The sequence below is a fragment of the Acomys minous genome (genome assembly GCF_964271855.1).
Source record: "Acomys minous genome assembly, chromosome: 2".
Classification (NCBI taxonomy): Eukaryota; Metazoa; Chordata; class Mammalia; order Rodentia; family Muridae; genus Acomys; species Acomys minous.
This window is the reverse complement of record NC_140484.1, coordinates 98,632,164-98,653,933: the sequence shown is the minus strand read 5'-3', so window position 1 is coordinate 98,653,933 and position 21,770 is coordinate 98,632,164. Positions and strand designations below refer to the sequence as shown.

Sequence of the window (21,770 nt, the reverse complement as noted above, 5' to 3'; positions counted from 1 at the left end):
TGGTGGATAACTTTAGAAAGGAAATTTAATTTTTTTTTTTATGAAGGCAGAGAGAATGGGGGAAAAGGGCAAGGCCTGCTAGAGTACTGCTGGCCATAGACCTTTTAGTGACTTAACTTGTAATTCTAGACATGTAGTCAAAATCAAATACATGTCCAGAGACAAAAATTATATAATCCATACTGCTTAATCATTAGTTTGTCTTTGTTCTCTGTATAAATAAAGAAGCAACCTGGTTGCTAGTCAGTCACAGCTGCAGGATTTCCCTAAGTACTTCGCCTAACTTACTCCTCCTTTGTCAACTCCTCATGGTCTTTTGAGCCACCCTGTTAAGTGGTGTCCCTTACCAGTGAGATATAAACCTTCTCTGAGGAAACAACCTTTTAACCATCCCAGAGACAATAGATGTGAATGAATCTACAAGTAGACTACCCAACATTAGTCTTCTTGGTTCTGGAGTTGTTTGCGTCTTCCTTTGTCAATCTATAGGATTTATTGCTCTTCCTTTGTAAAATAATATTCAAGAAAGACTCTTAAGCCATTGTTTGAAGGAATCTACTCTCCGAGGGAGTTACTTCCCTGCTATGTAATGGGAAGATCTCATATTAAGCTTAATTGGCTTTTGTCAATCTACCTTCTCTCATGTCTCAGCTATGAATTTATGAGGGATATAAAGGATGGTTATACATTTCTCCATTTCATTCTTTTTATATACTTACTATAGCAAAATAGATAAGTGTAGTTCATTTATTTTAAAAATGCACCTGGAATGTCTTCTTACATTAAGAGGTGGGATTCCTGAATAGTAAGTTTTTTGAGGTCAGAACTCATGATATTTTTAACTATCCTATGCGTGGCCCTAATAATCATAATAAATCACTGCTAGCAAATGATTTATTACACAATAAAGTTGGTTCTCTTAGGGCATTCTGGGGTGTACAGTCTTGTACTTGGGCTCAATTTGATGACCTGTAGTTATCTCAAGAAGATGATGAGTATCAAGGAACCTTATGGAGATGGTTTCAAATTCGGTAAACCAGCCACTGGGTAAAAAGTCCTCATTTTGGCTATAGTCAGAATTCTGTCTAAAAATGGGCAAACTCAGATGCAGGCAGAGTTGCCAGCCAAATTCTTCCAAGAAAGTTTAAGCAAGTCCTTAATAGTTCCTGTCTTACAAATAAGTCTCTCAGTTATATTGGGCCAGAAGTTTGAAGATGATGCTCCAACGTTATTAATAGTTTTGGGTGGATGTTCATGCAGCAAACTGTCTCTGTCATTTTTTACATTTTGGAAGCTGCTAACCTGCACTTGCAAGATACTCAGGTAATTAAGTTTTATTCTTTCTCAAATCTCCGATGAGGCTGAAGACAAGATAGTATATTCTTTTAAATTAAGCTTAGTTGTTTAGTGGATAATTCTATTTTAGGAAGGGGAAACTTTTAAAAAAAGATTTATTTATTTATTATGTATACAGTGATCTGTTTGCATGTAAAGACTGCACTCCAGAAGAGGGCACCTGATCTCATTGTAGATGGTTGTGAACCACCATGTGGTTGCTGGGATTTGAACTCATGACCTTTGGAAGAACAGCCAGTGCTCTTAACCTCTGGGACGTCTCTCCAGCCCAGGAAGAGGAAACTTTTTAAATATACCTATTGCTTTAGCTTTTCTGTCATTAAGGCAAACTTTGAAGTTTGTGAAGTTTTCTGATAAGATGTCAAAGTGATACTGAGCCTTCTTTAAATTGAAGGGGAGAGAACCTGAAAGTAGATTAGAAGCCACTTGACTGTGTTAGCATGTAAAGCGATGTCTCTGTTTATGAAATCTTTCTTGAGTGATGGCCACCCTTACTGCCTGTCCAGAAATAACATGGCTACTGGAATTTTTGTCATGGATCTTAGAGATCTGAAGATAAAAGGCATGGTTGAATTTCTTTACATTTTTATCACAAAAGTCATTAGAAATAGATAGAAAACTGTGCCTTCACCTGCTGTGGACTGAGATATATGGACACTAATGGAGGACATTGTTGCAGCATAAGCAGAATATAATATGTGCAGACTGTACAATATTTCAGATAACATAATCACTGAATGTGAAGGGGCTTTCTCCACACATTTGAAGCCTAACCACTTCATGGTCCCTCATTATACATTGTTCATATAATGGTCATTAATGTCTTCATGGAAGACACCACGGGCTCTGCAGGTATCTAATGTGATTTAGGATAAGGGAATATAATGTCACAGAATTAAATGTAACACCTGATGATGTTGCCCAACTGTAGAAAGATTTTCTGTCCACAGAAGCGTTGGGTTTTCTTTGTACCACAGTCAAAGGGGAACTAAATATACATTGTATAAAGAATATTTAACAAATATATAGCTCTAGCGCTAATATGGGTGACAATTAAAGTACATGTTAATTCTCATCTCCCAAGGCCAGGGGCTAGGCTAGCAACACAGAGAATCAAATAAGGATCAGCATATTAATTTGAGATATTGGAAATATTATGACATAACTGTTTATTAATGCCTACTTCTTGGAGAGTAAATCCAATCTTGTTATTTATTCAGAACAAACTGAGTATTCCATATTCTCTATAATCTTTGTACATGTGGTCAGTTACTGATATTTTGCTTCTTTGGTTGCTTGTAGATCATAAATTAATTACAAAATACAAGAGTCAGAAAGAATACTAACTCCAGATCATTGTTTGAACTATGGATATTATGTAGGCAAGACAAGGTCAGGAATTTGTTAAGGTTACAACAGTTCAAGTGTCACATAGATAAGAGACAATAATGTAAATAAACCAGGTATTTTTAATAGGTACCATCGAGAAAGAATAAAGCACAGGTGCTAATACCCATTACAATAAGATTACCGTAGAAGGCTTTTCCAAAGGAATGAAAACCATGATCTGGAAAATATTCCAACAAATCTTTTATTATCCTATGGATTTCAAATCAACATAAGAGGCTCTTTACTGTCTACATAACCATTTGGACATATTTGATCCACAGATCTTTAATATAGGAACCCAACAGGTTCATGGTATTTGGGATAGAGTAGCCTGTTTGGTTAAGAAAACATATTTAGAGCATCGTCTATAAACATTAGGTTTGTCACAGTTCAACATAGGTTTAACATAGGTTCACACACTCAATCCTTGCAGGATCAGTGGAAACAATAAAAAAAAGTCAAGTTCTGGGGCTTTGAATTCACACCACTGTGTCTTGAGCTCCTTCAGAGATTTTTCTTATATTCCCTTGCTTTACATGGTAAATATGAATAGGCATTGTCTAGTTTTCCTGCATTTTTTGTTCCTTATACTGCTTTCCCACCTTAGATAGTATCTCTTTAGCTTAACTTTAAGCTGTTCCAGGCACCTTGTTTTTCTTTAGAGGTGAGAGGATTTTCTTTCATTATAGTGGCATAGAGTGTCCATGTAAATGTCTTTCATGTTATAGATCCTTCTATCCTTATGACCCTAAGAACCATGATCCCTTTTCTTGACAATTTGAACAGCTTCTACTCTGTGGATGGATTTAGGTATCTCCTTGTTGAAGTTCTTTCTTTCAGGTGAGAACATTTAGTGCAGGTCCTTATGTTTTTTTTACTTGAACTCTTGGAACCATGATTGTGTATTGAATTATAATATGGAAGGTGAATATTAATAAGAAGCTTGTGTTAAAAATGTGCAGAAAAGAAAGTAAAGTAAGAGTATGCTAAAATTGTCAGGCAGGTCTAGTGAGAGGCAGGACTGGCAGTGTTTCACCAGCAGTCAACATTGACCTGGATGTGCTGGATCCAGTTTTACTGGCTGCCAAGGCAGCTCTGCCATTGCTGCCTTGACTACCTTGAGCATTAGTCAATCCCCAGTGTCCAGCAGTGATTCTTCCCCCAGAGAAATGGAGTCTCAAATGGTTATGATTGAGGAATGGTGCAGCTAAATTTATTTATAAATATTCGACAGTGGGGAGGGGCTTGAACGTGATTGCTTCTGATTTGCTGGTACTAGAGGTGCCATGATACTTAATCTACAGAGAGTGGTATAGTACCTCATTTACATGCTGTAGCACAGGGAATTATCACAAGAAGAAAAGCATAATACTTAATTATCCCATGTGTGGTTGAAGAATTTCTAGATATTATTAAAGATCATTTGCTGAAAGATAGGATATTAGCATAGGCTGGATGGGGTACTCCCAGGAATCTTCATGTGCCTGCTGAACATGTTCTATCAGAAAAGGTTTGGGTCTGTATTTTTTCTGAGGGCTATGTTCCCAGATGCCCAGATCAGGTAAAGAGAGAACACCACAGAGAAAGGGAGTCCATTGTACTAGATTGAGCTTAGTTGGCTATTTGGATACACTAGACTTTGATCTCTCCAGCTGCGCACCATATATATATTATACATACATATACACACACGTACATATTTATGTGTTTAGAGCTTAACTCTCTTTTTTTACTCAACTTCATCAAACAGCACATCCCGAGAGAAGACTGCTTTCCATCTCTTAGCCTTGATTGTCTCTAAAACTAGCATTAAGAACTTGTGAGCATCTTCTCATTCAAACTGACATTTTAAGTTGAAGTGTCATTTTATTATTTTTCTTTCAGTATTCTTATTATTGTAATTTCATAGATGCAGTTTCTCTGTCATATATAAAAGATATATGTTACCGTGTTTCTTCCACAATATTCTCTGAGGCTTAAGTGTTGGGTGTATTTTTTTCTTTTATGTATCATTTAGTACTAGACATATCACATTCATTGGCTTTTTGTATTTTTGATTAGTGGATTACTGTCATGGTTTCCATGTACTGCAAAATGAAGCTACTTTGCTAAGGGTGCATACTATAGAAATATGTAGATAAAATAGTAAATATTTAAAATGATGTTAGTATTCACTTTACTCTGATTGTAGCCACTTCTTTCATCTCCTCTTGGTCCCACCCTTCCTCCATGTTTCCCCACACCACTTCCTTATTCTTCAGAGAAGGTGAGCTCCCCCATCCAAACATACAAAGTTGTATCAGGATTGACAACATCCTCTAGCCAGAGAAAGCTACCCTTCTAGGGGAAGTGATAAAAAGCAGGCAATAGAGTCTATGATAGAGATAGCTCCTGCTCCAATTTTTCTAGGGGACCCACATAAAGCCTGAATTGTCCATTCGCTACATCTCTCTAGGGGGCCTATATCCATTCCATGCATGGTACTTGCTTGATGCTTCATTGTCCATAAGGTCCTGTAAGCCCTTTTTAGTTGGCTCTGTTGGTCATCTTGTGTAGCTTTTGTCCCATACAGATCCTTCTACAATTCCTCCACTTTCTCGCAAGACTCTATTCACGTGGCAAAATGTTTGACTCTGAGTTTTAGTGTCCATTTTGATCTGCAGCTGGTGGAGTCTTTTAGAGGACAGCTATGGTAGGCTCCTGCCCAGAAGCATAGCACTGCATCATTAATAGTGGGGAGCTGGCTTGCTCCCATGTGGTGTGTCTCAGGTTGGGCCAGGCACTGACTGGACAATCCCTCCATCACTGCTTTATCTTTTCGCTGTTCATCTTGTAGGCAGGGTAAGTGTGGGAGTCTTGATCAACTATGTTAACAGCAGCTTTATTTGTAATAGTCAGAATTTTCAAATAACCAGGATGTTCCTCAACCAAAGAATTGATAAAGAAACTGTGGTACATTTTCACAATGAAATACAACTCAGCTAATAAAAACAAGGAAATCATCAACTTTGCAGGCAAATGAATCAAACTATACAATAATCATCCAGAGGTAGGTAAACCACAAACAGAAAGACACCAAAGGTTGTACTAATTTGTAAGCAGATTTTAGCCATATAGTTCAGGATAAACATGCTACAATTCACAGGCCAAAAGGAGAAAAGTAATAAGAAAGACCAAAAGGTGGACATTTAAATCTCAATACAAAAGGGGAAATAGGAAGACAGCAGAAGAAGTTGGAAGGGAACAATGTAGAAGAGGGGACAGAGAGTGTGATGATCAGACGCAAGGAGAGAGTGGGGTGGAGGACAGTGGGCTTGAAGAGAGAAGAGACTGTGGGAAGGAGCATCTCTGTGTCTAGAGACCTAAGACTGGGTAAAATCTGGGAAGATATAGGGGCGACTCTCACTGATACACCTAGTATAAAGGGTTATGGAGACTGAACAGGACGGCCTCTAACTAGACAGGACTCCTCGTGGAGCAAGGGAACCTCAGCCCAACCAATTCTGTCTATAAGCCAATCATCTGTTCATATTGCCATCTCCAATACAGATACAATTCTAATCCAGTGTGCTCATACAATTAATAATAGCACTTGGGGAAACAGACACAAGGCTAACTAAAAAAAGTCAGCAGCGAGCTGCACTTGGCTGCAGAGTCATAATCACAGGGGCTCAAACAGAACTGAAGATTTTCTAGTAAATAGCTGGGATCTAAGTCCAAGCAGCCATATACATGTTCACCCCCACTACCATTGAATGTTTTTGTCTGTAGTCATTTGGAGCCATCACACAGTAGAAATTACACTTTTCCTGTACTTTACCTTTCATTTTCCTTTCTTCTGCAACCAACATAAAGGACCAGGGAAGTGATAGATGAGATAGATAGCAGTTCTGATGGAAAGCTCTCCAGTTACAACAGGCTTTGGGAATGCACTGCTAGGTTTGAGATCACTCTCTTGATTGGCTATAAATGTTTTCCCTGTTTGCTTGTACACACTCAGTTAATCAGTGGCAACCAGACCTAATATAAGTACGTGTACCCAGGGTATTTATTAGTCAGTCTCCTGGTTGGAGTCCAGCTCTCAGCTGGTTACAAGCTTGAGCTAGGGCTTGACTAAAATCTGTTAGTCGAAAATGCTCAATACTCCTAGTCATCAGGGAAATGCAAATCGAAATGACTCTGAGATTCCATCATACACCCATCAGAATGGCTAAGATTAAAAAAAAGTCAATGACAGCACATGTTGGCAAGGATGTAGATAAAGGGAAACATCACTTCATTATTGGTGGATGTACAATCTTGTGTAACTTCTTTGCAAACAAATCTGATACTTTCTCAGAAAATTTGGAATAATGATACCTCAAGACCCAGCTATACCACTCCTGGACATATACCCAAAAAATACTCCACCATATAACAGGGACATTTGCTCAACTATATTCATAGAAGCTTTATTTGTAATAGTCAGAGGCTGGGAACAAGCTAGATAGATTTACACAATGGAATACTACTCAGCTACTACAAACAAATTTGTAGGCAGATGGATGGAGCTAGAAATTATCTATTGAGTGAGGTAACCCAGACCCAGAAAGACACACATAAGTACCCAATTATAAGTGGATATTAGCCCAACCTAGATGTCCTCTGAGACACTCCACCCAATGGGATATCAGGACACATAGTGGGACTCAAACAGGACTCTGGTTAGAGCACTGAGTGTTGTAGAGAAGAGTGGGTGGATGGAAGTCTGGGAGGGAACAGGAGCTCCACAGGGAGACCACCATCAAGGCCTGAAGATCAGGATACAAGGGTGCCTACACAAAATGATGCAACAGCGAAGGACAATGCATAGAGAGAAGCAAGAAACCCTGTTAAGATGTAACCTATGTTGGGGGTAGGTAAGACTGATGCTGAACATCTGATATGCACTCTGGTGCCCATAATTTGGTCGCTTCCCCTTGGCAATGCAGCCTAGCAGGCACACAGATGAAGGAGTTGCAGGCTATCCTGATGAGACCTGATAGGCTGTTGCCAGAGAGTTTGGGTAGGACCATCCCCATCAGAGGTCTTTAGGAGGGGAATAGGCTTAAGAGGGAGGGAGGGTGGGAATGGGACTATCAGATGGGTAACAATTGGGAATAAATTATAATAAATAAAATATACATTAAAAGTGTTTTAAAGGATTGTTCCTGAGACCTACAGGAAACAGAGCCAATGGTTATCTAGAAAAAGCACTGTGGCTTGGCATTTTCATATTACCAACAGTTATCATTAGCTTGATTCTTCACCTGTTTAATCTATTGGCAATATATTTCTGCATCTTAGGCCACTTATTCTCCTTTAAGATATATAATTCTTACTGACTCTTATATTCTGGCTATACCTGTAGGAATGGGGATTCATCCCAGCCCTCCAAGACTAACAGAAATGGGAGAATTGTTTCCTCCTCGCACTCCCTTCATAGACCTACTGCTATCTCATTTCAGTTCTCAGCAGCACTTGAAGGCATTGAAAGGTTAGTATTAAAACATTTGCTGACACTCTGCCTTTCTGTATGTGTTGCACTTTTTAAAGATAGATTTTAATTCATATAATGTATTATGGTTATGGTTTTCCATCCCTCAACTCATTCCGAATCTTTCCACGTATGTTCTGTCTGAAATCTACACTCTTTCTTTATCATTCATTATATTATAAACAGACATATGATGATAATGTTAAAATAAATGATAGTTATCTATCATTAAGGAAAATAAGATCATGCTTAAGCAAATCATTAAAAAAGCAGAAGAAAATATCCAAAGAAGAAGAATAAGATACCCGTGAAAATGTATAGACACACATGTTCATACTCCCAGATATCCCAATAATAACACAGAAAGAGAAACTGTATAGACAATAGTTTTCAGAAAAAGCCTGAGAAAGCATTATGATACAACTAACTTCTCAAAATGACATTGAGAGATTTTAGTGTATCTCATCAATTACTGTGCCCTGTCTTTAAGAGAGGTGTATACAAGCAGCGAGTCACCATTGGAGAATGCTAGTTCATTATTTGTTTGTAGTTAACAACTGGAGATAGCTCTTGCTCTAGAGATGGGGCTTGTGCTGAGATTTTCTTTCCTGGTATTCAATGGCCACCTGAGAACCAAAACTACAATAACGGCATTTTTCTTTGTTTCCACCCTGTTGCTATGAAGAGTTTCATACATTCTACTTTCCAAATTGAGTTCTCTTGATGGGAGTATATTGTTACTTACATGACAAATATGCTTTCTACTCTTCCCTGACTGCACACTATACTATTTGAGATCAAGGTAAGAGGGTGGTCCATATGCCCATATACATAACTCTTCTACCCACCCCAATATATATTTCTAATTTTGAGATTATGATTTAGTTACTACATTTACTTTCCCTTCAAATCATTACATATATACACTCCCACACTTCTTCATATCAATGGCCTCCCTTTTTCACTAATTGCTGTTGCATGCGTATATATATATTTAAAGGATGATTCTTTAAACTGATAATTCTCCTCAACATCTAGTGTCTGTTTATTTGTATTCTGTTCTCATAAATATCTTCAGTGTTGTGAGATATTTATTTTTTATTTTTTAAATAATTTAATTAATTTATTCATATTACAACTAAATTGTTATTCCATCACGTGTATCCTCCAATCCCTCCCTCTCTCCTGCTTTTACCCTATTCCCCTCCCCTAAGTCTATGACCCAGGAGGACTTCCTTTCTCATTATATGGTCACAGGCTATCAAGTCTCATCTTAGTAGCCTGCCTATTCTTTCTCTGAGTGCCACTCGGCCTCCCCATCAAAGGGAAGTGGTCAAACATGGGGCACAAGAATTCATGTATGAGTCAGTCCCCGCTCTCCACACAACTGTGGAGAATGTCCTGTCCATTGTGTAGATCTGAGTAGGGGTTCGATGTTTACTGCTTATATTGTCCTTGGTTGGTGCAGTAGTTTGAACAAACTTCCCTGCACCCAGATCCACCCATCATGATGTTTATCTTGTAGGTTTCTAGGATCCCCTGGAATGGATAAAGAAACTGCGGTACATTTACACCATGGAATACTACTCAGATATTTTTAAAAAAAAAAGAAATTCAGAAATTTGTGGACAAATGGATGGAATGAGAAATGATCATACTGAGGGAGTTAATCCAGAAGCAGAAACACTCACATGATATATACTCACTTATAATTGGACACTACTCCAAAAGGCATGTCTTATGGAAGTCTTCACCTACCAGGGGATTGGGATAGAAGTGAGGACATCCTATTAGGACTCTAGGTGAGAGAAATGTAGGAGAATGGGGAAATAGAAAGATCCATAGATATTTCTATTAATGCAATGACATTACTTTGTCTGAATTGCTCCTTGAAATCATAAATTATTCTTCATTATTTTTATTAGATATAATTTTTCATCATATGTATACATACATACATTGGGAGCATATCTTTTTTTACTGTACCTTATTGTATGCACTATATTGTTTTTTACATTCAAATTTCATTTCTTGTTGAACATTTTGAGAGAGCAATTGTTCAGGTTCAGGGGCGATTGTCAATGGAGACACAGTAGAAACAAGAAAGAAACACGTGTAAGATGGAAGCATTTTATCATTTAGATATCTCATATTAAGAAATTTTAATGCTTCAAACTTGATGGAATATTGGATTAATAGGAACATCTGAGAAAATTAAAGTTATCGGATAATGATTCTTGTAGATTATGGGTTAAATAGGATGAGAGACATGGAAAGAGAAGGAGAAATGGAGAAGATAGACAGAGATAGAGAGGGAAAAGAAGCATAAACACATGGTGCTAAATTTATTTTCTTGTGCACACCATTATTAAAATGTCTTTTCTTCTATCATGGGTGTGGAGGAATCTAGCAGGTTCTAGGCAGTGTCATTTTAGCTAAGTAGGATTTGTTGTGCTCTTCTCCATGAGTGGTATGAGCAGACAAGATCACTGGAGTATCTCATATTTTTTTCTATGATTTTGTTGAAAATATTTTCTGGGCCTGGGAGCTGGGAATTTTTTTTTTATATTTCTATTATTTTTTAGTTTCTTCTTTTCATGGTGTTCTTGATTTCTTGGATGTTATGTATCAGGAATTTTTAGATTTAACATTTTTGATGGATGCATTGGTTTATTCTATTGTGTCTTCTGCATCTGGGATTCTTTCCTCCATCTCTTTTATTCTGTAGCTCTTGTTTTCATTCCTAAGTTCTTTCCAATCTCCTCCATTTGTGCTTCCTTTATTGTTTATATTTCCATTTTCAGATTTTGAACTGTTTTATTGATTTACTTCCCCAATTTGTTTGTACTTTTCTGCATTTATTTAAATGAAATGGAGAAAATTTGTTCAGTTCCTTCCCCTATTTCTATTTTCCTGTCATTCTTTGAGTGTTTTATTCATTAATTATCTAAAGGCTTCAAATTGTTTGCCTGTACTTTCTTATATTTTTAAAGGATTTTATTATTTTCTTCCATTTTCATTTTCATAAGCATAGATTTAATGTCATTTTCTCGTGTTTCAGTTATGTAAGAGGATCCAGGGCTGCTTTCCATGGGATAACTGGGTTCTGAAAATGCCATATTGCACTGGCTTTTGTCAATTGTGGTTTTATGATGGCTTTTAGCCATCTGGTTGTCTATGGAGTTGGCTGGTATATTCTGTTGCCTGATGGACTTCTTGGGGTACAAGAAGAGACCTGGGAAGGAAGATGCGTGTTCCTATAGCAACCCTCCTCAGATTGGTTGGAGTCATCTTGGACTTGTGAGTATTTCTCCAGGGCATGCCTCTAGCTCTCCTTAGATACATGATGTTGGGGTTTAAGTGGGCTTCTCAGGAGCCCAGGGACTTTCTGCACACCAAGGGAAGTCCCAGAGTTAGCTGTCTTCCTACTGGATTTCCTGCTCCAAGATTAATGAGGACTTCCTGCTCAGACACTGTGCTCTGACACTGATCAGACACAGAGCTCACTGGTCACAACTAAAGTTTAATAGAATGGAAAGTATGGCTTCTGTAGGACATCTTCCTTGAATGGTGAATCCCCTGAGCAAATTCACTTCTTTTCCAGAATCACAGGGCTACTAGGTTTTGTCTGTGTTATTCCTGAGAGATATGGAGTGGAGGCATGTTCATGCCTGAAAGCTTTTCTACCTCAGTCCCATACCATATTTGAGAACATGAATATTTACCTTCAATTGTGCTGGAAAATCACAAATTGAGAAAAGAAAAAAGGTACAACAGGATTACAGCCTCTTTGCTTGTACTCTGTTAAGATGACACCAGAACCTTGCAGGTATATATTTTGAACATATGCCCCTTTTCATTTCAGGGAACTTCTTAGTAGAGGCTCTCCTACAATGTGTCCCTTCCCATTGGAATATTGTTGATCCATAGGCCTTATAAATAGGAACAGCCTAGGTACCCATCTTAAGTAAAGAAGTAATCTGTAGTGGGATAATTAAAACATTTTCAGAAAAGATTCTAGGAGCTAAGTAGGTGTAGCTGCAAGTTTTATCCTTCCAGGTCAGGAGAAGCAGAAGAGGTCAAGTACTAGGCTGTTAATGTTATGTTTCAGTATTGTGGGCACTTGTGGTAAGTTTCTTGATTTTCATGGTTAAGAAGAATATGTAGTGCCTAGTTTCACCCATCTACTCTTCTTGCTACCACTTCTCCTTGAGACACCATCACTTCAGTTACCTCTGGCCTGGCCTAAAGAGCTAGGATGTCTCCAAAAGTGAAAGAAATTATTTAGTGTCAGAATGTTATTTATAATATGTGTATGCCATACCATTGATCTTTCTATCCTGATGATCCTTGATCTAGAAACATTTTTTTTCTGAGTAGATACTTCCCTCCTTGATGGATTTAGATCTCATTGATGAGATCTATACAAGTGCTACTTATTCAAACCTAGAACCCTGAGTCTTACAGATTTGGAAGACTGGACACTCCTATGGAATGTCATAGGAGAGGCAGATAATAATAGACTGGTCATATTAAAAACTTGTAGAGCAATGAACCAATACCTGTAGTCTGAATTCAGGCTGAGGACATCTTTGAAACTTTGATGGATGAGATTGGACAAACCACTAAGTTGCATGTGAGCAGTTTTCTTGGCTGGCCCTACAATCAGTAGGGCAGACACAGATGTGAATTTCACATTGGAAGGATTTGTCTGTTGGAAGGAAACCTAAACTTTACTTTTGGGGCGCAGTCAGGAATATGATGAGCACCAAATGCTAAACTTATCCAGGGAGACCAACACTGCCTCTTAGCCTTAGTTTCTAATGGACAAATAATTATCATAGTTTCCCTTGAGTTTCTAAAAATTTTTATGTTGTGCATACATATGAGCGTACAACTTACATCTTTGGGCATATAGTTGTGTCAGTAATAAAAGATCATCCTATCCTGGCTTTTTTTTTTTACTATTTCTATGCCCATGTAGAATAGCAAGCAAGGGTTAACAACTGTCATATGATTATTCAGCCTTTCTCTCTCAGTTATTTTATGCAGTTCTGCTGTAAGTAAAGAGAAGATCAGAGACAGGATAAAGTATATAGGCCAGAGAAAAGCTAGTGTGGATGTCTCCATCTATGCAGCTATAGGAAACCCATCATTCCTGATATGAAGACATTCTGAACAGCATTGAATGAGCATTTCCTAACTTTTGTATTTAGCCTGTTATGCTAGCAGAATAGCATCATTAGTTTCCAGGAGTTTATCTTGTGGGTTCAGGGTTGTGAATAGGTTTGTACTTTGAAACTTTTGAGGAGTTGAGACATAGTTTACGTTTCCCTCCAAGTGAAGGAGTGTTTGTCCCATTTGTGGTAGGTAGTTGGGAGAATACCAAACCTGCAGATAGACTCAGGAAATAACTGATATTTTTCTTGAAATATAGAATTAGAAAAGTAACTGAAGCCATATGGTATGAGTGAGAAGTCATTGCATAGGAAATTTGTACATTTTTTGTCTCAACACTGCTCATGAGAAAAGTTGTGCAATCAAAGACAATACAAATATGGATTAACTTTGAGGATAGCCCAGCTGAGGTATAACTCACAGTGAACAGTTGCACAGGCAACATGGCTAGCTATGAAGGCAATGGGAAATGTATAAGACTGTGAATTTGCAGAAACTGGAGAGACTATGTGTATGGCAGGGATTGTAGTAAGGTCTGGATATGAGGATAGGATTTGGTATTGGCTTATGACATAATGAGATAAATGGTGGTGCTGGATTTGTTTGTTTGCTTTTGTGTTCCCAGGCAGAGTGTCTCTGTGTAGGCTTGGCTGTTCTGGACTTGGCTTGTAGATCAGGATGGCCTTGAATTCACAGATATTCACCTGCCTCTACCTCCCTGAGTGCTGGGATTAAGGGTGTGTGCCACCACATATGGCTTGTGTTGGATTTTTTCATGGTTAGGTAAACAAGAAAAGAACAGGGCACAGATTACATCAATAATATATGGTACTTGCAGGGATTCTCAATTATGGAACCAATGGGAAGAGCCATGTAGTCATTAGGAAGCATGTAGCTGGAGGATCACATGTACTTTCTGAAAGAATTTTGCAGAACAAAACATGAGGTATTCATAGAGGATAGTGATGTGGGGAAATGATAGAAAAGATAAGAAAGCCTTTTAGAGTTAAATCTGAAAGGAAAAATGGGAATTTAATGTATTTTCTTTACTTATCTATCATTTTCGTGCTTATATATTCATTATATTTACTGATAAATATTTGTAATTATAAGAATTAAAGTTGTAGCTAGACTTGGTGGTGTAGGCCTTTAATGTTAGGCTCATGGAAGCAGAGGAAGACATTTCACTGTGAGTTCAAGGCCTTCCTGGTCTACAAAGTCAATCCAGGACATCACCAGCTCCACAGAGTAACTCTGTCTTGAAAAAACAAACAAACAAACAAAACAAAAAATTAATGTTGTAAATAATTATCACTATATTTTGTTAGTGAATTTTTCATTGTTATGGAAACCTGAGGAATTGATTATTGCATTATATGTTTTTATAAAAGTATTAAAATTGAAAAACACTGCTTTGATGGAGAGATGACTCAGTGGTTAAGAGCACTGGCTGCTCTTCCAGAGGACTCAGGTTCAATTCAACACGTGCATGGAAGATCACAACTGTCTGTAAATCCAGATCTAGGGACCCTGACACCCTCACACAGGCATATAGCCACAAAACCAATAGTGAAATAAAATAAAATAAAATGCTACCAGTAGTTTAGAAAGCTCTGCTTCTAATTTATCTACTATTTACTGTGACTTTATTCAGTCCTCACATTACATCAAGTATCAGACAGACTTTCTCCTCCTTTGTTGTATTACCAAACTGAAGTGAAGTTAAGTAAACAGTGAGTAGAGGAACCTTGAGTGTGCTGATTTTGTCCCCATTCCTTCCTTGCATGACACAGGTTAGTTCATTCTATATTTTGTAAATGTACTTTATATCAAATTTCAATCATTCCCTTTTTGAAGGATACTTCATTAACTAAGGTCACTGTTTTCCCTACAATGCTAATGAAGCTCAGAAACTTATTAGTTGAAAAAACTTGTTCCACATGCTTCATTTATATAAATATTAAATAATTATTATTGTAGTGGGGGCTGTTTAGTTGAGCTTTGGACATTCATGGCAGCAAAGATCTAGCCTTGCAGCTTTCCCAAGTAATTGTCATTGCTAATTTGTGCTTCTTGATGGTGCCTGTGCCTTAGTTTCACCTGTAAACCCAATCAATTCACTGGCTCATCAAGCAGATTAGTGCAGTTTCATAGTAAATTTTATGGATATCCTATCATGGATGAATAGATCTTCCTTCATGTCTTTCTGGGAAAAGACAAATAGCAGGATAAATACCTAAGCCCAGTTTATTTTTTCCAAATTTTAAGAAATTATTCCTTTCATGTTTCGATATTATAATATAACTCCATCACTTCTTCCTACCCTTTCTTCTTCTACAACTTCCTACTCACTGTTTCTTGCTTTCTTTCAAATTCATGAACTATTTGTGAATTTATTGTTTTCAGACACACACACACACACACACACACACACACACACACACACACACACACACATCCTGGTAAATCTGAATGAATTTACTTTTTTCATTTTTTTAAGGTTGACAACCCAGTATTGATAAACAATTTGCTGTGTCTACTTGTTATGAAAATTTTTCTCATTCATTCATTCATTCATTCATTCATTCATTTACTTTATATACTAGTTGCAGCCCCCTCCCTCCTCTCTTATGAGGTCCTCCCTCCTAGCTCTTCCTTAAGACTCAGCTATATCCCTGCTGGACATATACCCAAAAGATAATTTTTTATCCTTATAGATAAGTTGTATTTTTTCAGAATTTTTTTCATTATGTCATATGAAAAAGACTCAATCTTTTGAACATTGTTATTCTCTGAATTTTCCATGAAACTGAAGCTGCCACAAGCATATCTCTTAGTTTTCATAATTATATTTTTCAGTTAATTAATTGATACCAAACCTCTCCTTATTCTTCCTCTATTGCTTGTATAAGTAGGAAATTTCTATTTCTCCAGCATCATTGAGAACAAGGGTAGGAGACTATGGAAATATACCATGATAGTCCCATCCAACAGACAGGATATAGAGGACATTTTTCTCTTTTTTCCATAACATCTATGGCTGCATGATTTAGAAATTATTGTTTTTAATAATGATTCTGAGGTCAATTGTTGAGATGTATGATCTTCGATTATTGTGTATGTTTTTGAAGTTTTAAATTAATTGCATTATTTCTCCAATTTCTTTTCTTCTCTCTAAATCAACCATATAATCCTCCTTGTTTACTTTCAAATTCATTAGGATTTAAAATTCAAAATAGCATTTGGAGTAATTTTATTGCTATATTTTCCCCCAAGTAACATGCAGCGTACCTTTCAGCTGTAGAAACTTAAAGGCGTATCTTCTAGTTGGACATCAGCTCAAATTCCCCATGTTTGATAAGTAAGTGGTATCTTTAGCATTGGAGCTTTCTATTAAGGTTATAGAGTGTTAACTAATAGCCTTCTAAACAGCTGGTTTGGGGTGGCTATAGGTACCCATCAAACAAAACTCAGCAAAAATAACGCTCTCCTAACTCTGGAGGTTTTATTTTGTGACATAATATACCTAGTTGTGGTATTGCCTCCTCTATTTCATGGCGACTACCTTTAAATTACTTTCAAAATATTTTGGGAAGTTCATACATTAGTACTTTTTTTTAGATAATTTGGACCATTCCTCCCTACGCTACTGGCTCCTCATATATATGCCCTATTATCCATCAACTCATGAACTCTTCTTATAATTATTATGCTACATACATATTATTATGTGTTTTAACTAGTAACTACTGAGTCCATTAAACAATGCTGAAATGTTTTCGTGTTTAGTTATAGCTTGGGAGGTTTGTGCAGGTTTTATGGCATCACATTGGCCAGCAAAACAACAAAAATGAACCATTCCTAACACTTAACATTTAATTTTATAGAACAAAATATCTAGTTGGAATATTGTCTTTTCCATTATATAGTTACTACCAAAGGGTCCCACATGGTCACTGGCATCAGTTGACCTAAAGTAGCCTGGAGATACCGATATTTCCCCTCTTAGAAGTCATTACTTGCCTGTAGTTCTTAAGTGTTATGCCTTATACTTTTCCAATACACACTAGTATGTGTACTCATGTGATGATTATATCAACCTTCCTTAGGTATCCCTCCTGTTGGTATTTCATGAGATTAGTTTCACAGTCATTTGTAGAAGATAATTTCTCTGCATGGAATTGTGTTCCTCTGCATGTTTCAATATTTCTGACTTCTTTTAGCAACATTCTCTGAGTCTTGGGTTCAGAATTATTATTTTTTACTTATCAGTTAAAACTGGTCACATCACATTGTTTTCCCTATTTTGAGCAGTTGTGGATTTCTAAAATGATTTTTGTCTATTCCAAAAATGATGCATTCTTGCCAATGGTGAAAGTTACACTCTTCAATATTTCTAAAGATAGCTATTTAAAATGTTAGAAATTATACTGGTAGAATTCAAGGCTCAGTGGTTAATAGCACAACCTGATCTTCCAGAAGTCCTAAGTTCAAGTCTCAGCAACCACATGGTGGCTCACAGCCATCTGTAATGTGATTTGATGCCCTCTTCTGCAGATAAAGCACTCATATAAAACAAACAAACAAACAAACAAACAAATGGAAAGGAAAGGAAATTACCAGAAGCGTATTTTCCATAAGGGTTTATGACCTTGCCAGTCATGAGTAGTTGTCTTGGTTTACATTATCAGACAGAATTCCTCTTAATTTCCATGGTAGAAATTAACTAGAAATATAAAGAGAAATTTGGATATGGCTCTATGCCGCCAAGCTACTAATATCCAGGATAGGGCTACAATTTGTGGAATGCTAACACTTGAGCAAATTAAATAAAATCATGAAGTTGATCTAGAAGTTTTGTAGCACTGTTAGCTACAACAATTACATGAACATAGAATGGTGTTAAGGAGTAGACCAAATACAAAGCCCAATAAAATAGAATATTGTTTCTAACACCTCTGTATTGTAAGAAATTCTCTTATTTTGAGATAGAGTTTCTCTGTGTAGCCTTGGTTGTTGGGGACTCACTTTGTAGATAAAATTGGCCTTGTACTCACAGAGATCCGCTTGCCTCTGCCTCCTCAAGTGTTGGGATTACAGGCATACACCACCATACCCTCCAATGGACTTGTGTGGAAAGTGGAATGAAGAGAGGTAAAATGTTTGACACAATCTTAGTTCACCTGTGTTCTGTAATATGAGGGAGAGTGATCTGTGCTGCTCGTGTTCTATTGTATGTTTCCAGTTAACATGGGAACAGTACAGACATTTTTCTATTTACTAAGATTTTAGTATACTATTCAGAAAACTAAAATTGAAACTTGGTTATGCTCACAAAGGAAAGAAAAATATTGTGGAGATTTACATAGCGAGCAGGATTGTGGTCCTTTCAGTGTTATTTTTAATTTTTATATTAAAATATGCTGGTATGGTGAGGTAGCTCAGTCATAAATTTGCTTGCCTTACAGATCTGGACAACCGAGATTTATTTCTAGAGTATGCATATGAAAAGCCAGGCCTAATGATATGGACAAATATTGCAAAGTTATTGGCGGGGGGGGGGGAGACAGTCTGATATCTGAGTTTTGTCATCTAGCTAGCCTATACTACTTAGAAATTTCCAGTCTAATTAGAGCAATGTCTCGAATAAGCCAGAAGTGGTACAAATCTGCATTATAACAGTATTTGCTGAATGTGATAGAAAAGCTGAACAAATAAAGTCACAACAATTAAGACCACATGCACAAGACTTGTACCAGAGCAAACCAAATAATATCTCACCATGGATGAATGAAGATTTCATGAAATCTCACCCCTGCATATCTTTTTGAATTTAATTGCCTTCTTGGAGATTAGAGAGTCATAATTCTTTCGGGCATTTTGCCTCAGGATTCTATTTATTTTGCAATAGATTTTCCCACATTGATGCACACACATGAAGTAGTAAATGGACTCAATTTATCTAAAGAGGAGAAAGAATACATGAAGATGTAATAGATTAATTATAGTGGGGTTATTTTAACACATTTTGATTTGAAATGAAGGAGACATAATCCTTGAAATAGTCAGTGGTAAATGCACTGTTCTTCCTTTGGTTTTACTATTTCATTCAAATATTACTTATGAGTCTGCTAATGACTGTAAAAGTTCTAATTGGTGATTTGATTGAACACAATATTGATAATTGAATGGAATTTTAATAAAAAATGTTTTAGCATGCCATTCCAGATTATAGGTTGGCCATTATAGTTATACATATGAAAAAGAAATAACAAAACAATATTTTATTACTCTAGTGATAGAGTAGTTTTTATAAATAAGGTATAAAGTACTCTTTATAAGTAGGGATGGTATCTAAGACAAGAATGAATCTTCATTTCACTAGTACTTGCTCACAAACGTTCTACCAACCCCTTCCAGAGACTCTATTATTATTACAGGAGTATATTATAGCAAAGCAAAGGAGATAGAACAGCTTAGAAAGAAAATTCCCAAAGGTGGTTCAACATTTCTTTAGAATTTCTCAAAAATGCTTATTATTAATAAATTTGGTATCCACAGAAGTTTACAATGTGGAAGAATTTTGATAAAGAGGATAATAAAGCCTTTCATAGAATTTGAGCTAAATGGTAAGAAAGTATATGTTATTGTATTTTCCCTTTAATATCCTTTCTCATTTACTCACATTACTATATTTACTAATTTATGTTTATAATTATATAGGAATTTAAGTAGTAAGAAATTATTGTTTCAGAATTTGTTAGTAGCTATTTAAAATTGTTATACAGGAAATGAGAAGATTAAATAATATATTTTGACAAAACCTTTAATATTAAAAAATACTACCAGTACAGACCTATGAATAGTGTACTGGATTATTCATGGGTATTTCGTTAAATCCTTATATTATACCAAAAGGCAGACACTCTCACAATTCTCTTGCCTAATTCTCAACCTGAGATCAAGGTAAGTAATAACTGAATAGATGTACCTTGGATGTGCTCACTCTTTCCCCTGGTTTTTCCTCATATCACTTAGGTTTTTGCAATTTTCTCTTTTGTGAATCTATTTTCTGTGAATTAAAGCATTTCTTCTAGAGAGGATATATCCTGTACTAGGAGCATTGCATTCACACATATACTAAGGAATCTCATGACATTACTAGTTTGAAAAGGTTTCTTAAAGTTACCTCATTTATGTAAAAGGTGAATTATCAATGTGGTATAAAGGGCTACTCAGCTGAGCTCCTGTTAATAATCATAGCAAGGCAGTTCTGACTCTGTACCTTTCCAAAACCATCACCATTGCTGGGTTAGTTTTTTTCGTGATGTAGGTGCCCAGATTACATAAATCACCTCAATAAATTCATTGGTTCACAAAACAGGAGTTTGGTATAATCTATTATCTATTCATCTATCTATCTATCAATCTACACACACACACATCCATCCATCCATCCATCTATCCATCCATCCATCATTCAACCTGTGTAAACACACCCAAGTGTCTGACTCCATCTCTCAGAGGTGACATAAAGGACCTTAATCTCTTTCGTCAATAATTTATATGGCTCTACAACATAAAAACTATTTTTAATAATGCATCAGATATGAATTTGGATGATATATGACATTTTCATTATTTTTGAGATTATAGCTACATTTTGTTATATTATTTGCTTTTTATGTAATTATATTTAAAAATGAGATTATGATATAGTCACATCATCTCTTCCTTTTATTTTTTTCTCTTAAAATTCTTATATATTTCCTTGTTTACTTTCAAATTCATGACTTTTTAAAGGACTCATTATTACATACACACACACACACAAACACCCACACACATACACTCATAAATAAGTAAATACAGATCTATTATGTTTGTCATATGAGTTTAAAATCCAAGTTTTTGTGATATCTACCTGTACTAGGACTTTTGAGAAAAAAATTATCTTGCATGACTTTTGGCAGTTTCAACATGAGTTAAATGATAATTGGTAAGTGATAATTTTGTGCCCTCAAATTATCTCTAACAGTTTTGTATTTATATGAAAGTGTGCATTTATGTGTCTCTGTGTGTGTGTGTTTGTAATTGTGTGTCTCATGTAACACTATTATACATTTTGATAGAAGATAAGTGTCTTGTCAAATAATCATCAGAGAGGCTTTCTCCAGCAGGGGATGGGAAAGGGTACAAATACACAGTCAGACATTATGTGAGATCAAATCTAAATTGGAAGTTTGCTGGGTCCTTGCAATGGAGTTCTGGGAACCTCAAAGGATACAAGTAGCAATGATTGTAGGAGTCACAGGGGATGGAGAACACCAAG

The 21,770-nt window shown here is 36.4% G+C and overlaps 1 protein-coding gene across 1 annotated transcript in view; it reads left to right on the top strand.

Annotated features, from left to right (window-relative positions):
* The window catches only part of LOC311592786 (uncharacterized protein), a 386,211-nt gene that overhangs the window by 74,800 nt on the left and 289,641 nt on the right, over positions 1–21,770 (top strand). Inside the window, exons 24-26 of the mRNA XM_084773587.1 lie at positions 8,135–8,260; positions 9,786–11,560; positions 20,000–20,067. The gene's annotated coding sequence lies outside the window, so the exon portion shown is untranslated. The remainder of the gene's footprint in view (positions 1–8,134; positions 8,261–9,785; positions 11,561–19,999; positions 20,068–21,770) is intronic.